Raw genomic sequence first — 6,246 nt, 5'->3', positions numbered from 1 at the left:
GTTTCCGCTAAAATGTCTTTCAAAGTCTTTTTGAAGCATATTTATACTACTTTTAATTATTTTACTTCCACGTTGGATATCAAAATAATCGTCTCATTATGCACAATCTTAACCCGTCAATAGCTTTTTGATACTTTTATTTTGTTTTGTTTGACAAAAAAAGGTTTTCTCACAAAGAGAAAATGTTATTTCAAACAGCCGCAGATAGGACACGGTCGCTCTCCTTCACAAAATAAACAAGGTATAGTGGTCAGTGAAAAAGACAATAGGTGTCATTACTGTGTACCCCATGTCACTTGTAAACAATCAATGGCTTTGAAGTTATTTCATAATCGTGTTACGGTTTTGAAAACCGGTTTTTTTTTTCAATCAAAAGAAAGTAGAAATATGAAATTGCAACTGACAAATTAAAATTGTGCATAATCTGACGATTATTTTGATATCCATCATGGATGTAAAATTATTGATATTTGTTTTAATATGCTTAAAAAATACTTTGTACATGTAGCATATTTTAGGAGAAATAATTTTCATATAAAAATAAAACTTAAAAAATCGATTGGGGGTTCGGGTGTATATTTAATCACTTTGTTGTATTGTCAATTACAAAAATAAATTATTTTTTTTTATTTATTTTGTTTATTTGTGTTTTTGTAGATAAATTGATAAACAGATTAAATAAATAAGATAAATAATTAGTTCATTTATTAATTCTGTATTTTTAAAGTCATTTATTCTATTTATTTTTCACTTATCACTTCACCTTATTTATTTTGTTCCGTGTCTACTATGCAGCTCTGCATTTGTCAAGAAATAGATTGATTTGTTTTTAAAATGATTAATTTCATGCTGTTAATTAATTATATTTACTTTTTCAAAGAAACTATATCAATTTTAAAAGCTACAATTTTCCAAAATCCAGCATTACCCCGGTCGAGTTTTTTTCTTCAAAAGTTACAAAGTCACTCCAGGTATTTTATGGATTAAATAAGTGTTCGCAAAATAAATAAATTAATTAATTAACTACTAAATCAAACCAAAGAATAATTTAATAATTAATTTTAAAAATAGATAAATAAGTATTTTTTGAAGTAACGATTTATTATTTCTTAATAGTTATTTCAGAGTTATAAAAGAACACAATAAGTCTCTTAACAAATTAAAAAAAATACTGCTATGTGTTTAAAATAATGTTCAAAAATTTCTTAGGTTAGTAACTCTGTGTACTAAATTGATAATCCCACATCTTCGGTAACCGTACAGTGCTCTGGAAGTGTGTAAACTTCCTCTTTTTGCTTCAATGAACATATACAGGGGCGTACTGGGACATATACTGGGGTTTACCGTAGTTGTCTGTAGGAAACAGTAGCCATACAGTGGCATACTGTAGGCGTATCGGGGCCTACTGTATGTAACTGTGGCATGCTGGGGATACATACTGTGGCATACAGAGATTTACTGTACATACAGAGGTAGCATACCGTAGCATACTGAAGATATACCATAGATTACTGTGAAAATGCTGTAGGATACAGAGAAAGTCAGTGGATTTTCATACGGACAGGGGATTTAAAAGCCAGTAGTGTAGTTATGCACCACTGACCCTTGGGCAACATATTTCCAAAATTTGAAAGTTTTATTATAAATTTTGTTTGATCATAAATGGTTGATTAATACCAAAGAGCAAATTTCAAAGCATTAATTCAATTTCAGACAATTTAGCCCCCACCACTTGACTAAACGGGCCCTGAAGTTAAACATTTTGGAAAAAGCACTTTTCTTCATTATAAATATGTATACAGATTATTGGAATGATACCCAAGAGCAAACGACAAGATTTCGAAAGAATTCATGCATTTTTACTTTATAATCAGAAGAACCCCGCCCTAAAACCAGAGCCTCTGAACCTGATATTCAAAATTTGAAAGAGACATCCTTCCTCATCAAAACGATGTGCATAAATCATGGTTTAATAACTAATAGCAGAGGAGAAGATTTTTAAAGAATATATGGGTTTTTTTTACAATACAGGCAATAGAGCCCCACCCTAACAGTAAAACCGAACCAGGGCCATAGAATTAATAATTTTAGAAAAGGACAGCCTGATACAATATAACTACTGTATATTCCTTATTTTTTCGCGGGCGATCTATTCAACGTCAAATCGCAAATATAATAATTCGCGATTTGACGAGTGATCAAGATGTATTTGATGTATTTTTGCTATATAATCCATAGAGACCCGCCAAAACTCCAAATTCCTTAACCCAGGATCCATAAAATTTACAATCTTAAAAGAGGCATTATTGGTCATCATTATATTACTTTGAACTTAGTTTGTTTCTTTAACAGGTTGGGGGGAAACGTAAATTCCGCTATAATAGTGGTATTTCACTATTATAGTGAAATTACGCTATATTTCCTGCCTTGGAAATCCTCAGTTTCATCCGATAACATGCAAGGCGTTTGAACCGCAAGTCATGGTGGGTATTAAAATGAACAAAATCTGTCATGCTTTCATGTTTTGAATTTTAATAAATTTTCTACCGTTGCGTTTAATAATGCGAGCACTCTTTTTTTAACGGAAGTTGCATTTTTAACATAGCAACCGATGATTGCGGGGGTATTTAAACCTGTTTGAATCTCACTAATTGCTCACAAATGTGCACAAATTAATGCTTGTTGCAAATGTCAACTCGCACTGGAAAGGGTTTATGGAGTTAAAGAAGAAAAAGATTATTTCTGTCTGCATGGTAACGGGTATGGAGGCTCGTTATGGTAAACGGAAACACCCATTATTATCCGACGCTACTGCGGCCGATCTTTTTGTGCATGGTTGTGTTAGATAGTGAACATGGGATTGAGAAAAGTTATTTTTGTAATATTTCAGTATAATAATTCATTGATAACATGTAGAAAATCATAAGAAAAATATTTTTATAAATGCTTAAATTTAGAAACAAATTTAAAATGTTATTGTTGTAATGTTTCAATTTCATTGTCATTTATCATCAAGATATTTGATAATTTTTGACGATATAAAAAGAGTTTACAAAAGTACTCTATGTATAGATATAAAGGGAAATTATGATTTTCCGGTCGCATCATCATGACGTGGTACATAAAGTGCATGGTTAATAAAAGATCAAAAACTGTTCAACTCGTAAAAATTGTTTTGAATATGTTACAGCTGCGACTGATGCGACTGATACAAGGAATATTTCGTTTCCAAAGTTTGCCCAGCGCCTTGCAGCATAACCTATTCTGCAAAACCATAGGGATTATCACATGATCAAGATGCAGGATGCACGTGGTTCGGTCATTTTTATTTCAGACTGTTTTCAAAGCATTATAAATAAATATTTTTTAAAATAAGTACATACATAGATATTTTAGTGCATTTGCTCATCGATGAAATAAAGTCCATAGGAGTCAAAATCAAATTGAAAGGGGGGGGTTAACCAACAGAAAAGGTAAACCCCAATTTTCAATATATAGAAAATGTCTATCTTTGCAAAAAGGGGGGTCTAAGCCCCCCCAGCTCCCCTCCCCCGGTTCTGACACCTATGAAGTCAATGATAAAAGAATTGATTGAAAATGAAAATAATGAATGTATTACATTTGGCATGTACAATATTTGGCGGAAATTCAATTTTCAACAAGTTAAAGTTGGTTTGATTTAGCGCTGTCTAAAGTTGCTAGTTATAAAAGTTAATATATAAGATATTTAGCAATGTACTTGAATTAGCGGACTCTATTTCCTACCAAAATTGCTAAATACAGTAGAATACACAGCTAAATGTAATTATTTACGTTTTTAGTATACGCTTCTCAAGATTCTAGTTCAGCTTTGAATATCTTGTACTACCACTGCATGGATATGCTTTCAAAATTGTGAAAGTACTTTTTCAAATGCTAAATTGCTTGCGGCTGATTTGATGGTTTACATCAATTTTTAATTGTAGAAAATATTAACTGAGTCAAGGATGTTTTAGGCACTTCTAATGCTGAATATTGAGCAGTGGTGGTTGGTTATTTGAAGTTTCCTTGTGGTTTAAACAATAAAACAATGGCATAAATCTAAAAGTCTGAAAAATTAATACTTTTAGTGTGATTTTTTGCTATATACTTTGCTATATATAAATATTTTTCAAATAACAAGAAAAAAAACTGTGGCTATTTCTGTCAGATTTTAAAGTTAAATCATTCTTGCCTAAGTGCATAACCATAAAGTGTTAAATAAGATACATTTGTGAGGAGTTAAAAAGATTGTTAAATCATAATTATTTGAACATGTGTTAAAATAAGGTTACAGGCACTCTAAGACTTGTAAAATATTCCCGATATAAATTGACTATTTTTTTCTGAAATAAACAATTAACCAGCGGAAATTAAAAATTAGATAGATTTTCTAGGATCGTTTAAATAAGTATTTTTTTTATTATTTATAATATTAAATTGATTTTGTTAAAAGGTTAGAAATCGAGTTGATCAATATACTCTTTTTTTATGTTTGCCATAATGTATCTTTCCGTTTACCATAACGGCCCTCCATACCCGTAACCATGCAGACAAAAATAATCTTTTTCTTCCTTAACTCCATAAACCCTTTCCAGTGCGAGTTGACAATTGCAACAAGCATTAATTTGTGCACATTTATGAGCAATAAGTGAGATTCAAACAGACTTAAATATCCCCGCAATCATCGGTTGCTATGTTAAAAATGCAACTTCAGTTAAAAAAAAGAGTGCTCGCATTATTAAACACAACGGTAGAAAATTTATTAAAATTCAAAACATAAAAGCATGACAGTTTTTGTTCATTTTAATACCCACCATGACTTGCGGTTTAAACGCCTTGCATGTTATCGGATGAAACTGAGGGTATCCAAGGCAGGAAATATAGCGTAATTTCACTATAATAGTGAGATACCACTATTATAGCGGAATTTACGATTCCCCCCAACCTGTTTAATACCCAAGAGCAAAATTTTTAAAAAAAGAATTGATACATTTTTAAGAAATAACCAGTAGAACCCCATCCTATCACCGGGTATCCTGTTCCAAGGGCCACGAAATTCACAAATTTGGAAAATGCAGCCTAATTCAACATAATTAATTACTTGAAAAGTACATATAATGCCAAAGAAGTATTGCATTTTCACTATATAATTTATTTAGCCACGCCCTACCACTAGAACTCTTGACCCAGGAGCCTTGAATTTTAAAATTTTGGAAGAGGACACAGTTCCGGTTACAATCATACCAAAACTTGGCTGCTTGATGACAAATAGTGAAGAAAAAGATTTTTAAGAATTGCAATTATTTTAGTTGTTTTGTCCCCACTCCTCAGACCCAGGGGAGCAGAAACCATGAAAATCAGTGTTGTTCCCTTTCACCATTAGATGATTTATGCCAAAAATGGTTGAAATTGGTTGAGCGGTTGCAATAATAAAAGCTTAAACTATTGAAATATTAACATACGACACACGCCACACGACGAGGGACGAAAACGGATATCAATAGGTCGACTAAGTTTACTCAGGTGCCTTAAAAAACTGTATAACATATATCAATATTTCTTATTATATCCTTAAGAACTATATATCAAACCATAAGCATATCAAGTAAACAATTATATATGATAATAAAAAAAATCTTGAAATGGTTTCTGAAATAAAAAAGTACTCTTAAACCTTTTAATACATGTTACTTTAAGTATATTAAGGACAGAGAATGCAAACATGTTTTTTTCTTTGGGGGAAGATTTAATATCATCTCACAGGCTAATAAAAGTGGATGATTCTTTCAATATTTTCTCCTTAGTCTCGGAAAATAAAATAGGGTTGGAAAATATCAGTCGATTAATCAATAAAATTACTAAATATGGACAAATCATACATAGTAAAGGTTTACAGATGAAAACAAATTTTAGAATATGTTAGTTAGTGCTAAAAGTGTAATATAAACTTTACAGAAATATAACAAGCCAGGTTAATTTAACAACAAAACGCAAAATGGTTAAAAATCAGATATTGATTTTAATCATTTTGCTTTTCCTCATAAAATTCAAGTAGCTTGGTAGATTTTTAAAGAAAACTATTACACTAATACAAGCAGATTTAAGTAAAATGAAACATATAAGTGCAAAAGATAAATAAAACTGAATATGTCTCAAACCGCAATTTATCATGCTTAATATATATCATTACTCCAGGTACCTTTTCCATTCTATAGCAGAATATGT

Source organism: Saccostrea cucullata, unplaced genomic scaffold, assembly GCF_032062105.1.
Source record: "Saccostrea cucullata isolate Sc308-1 unplaced genomic scaffold, CSIRO_AGI_Scuc_v1 ctg7774, whole genome shotgun sequence".
Classification (NCBI taxonomy): domain Eukaryota; kingdom Metazoa; phylum Mollusca; class Bivalvia; order Ostreida; family Ostreidae; genus Saccostrea; species Saccostrea cuccullata.
Note: the sequence above shows the minus strand (reverse complement) of the source record.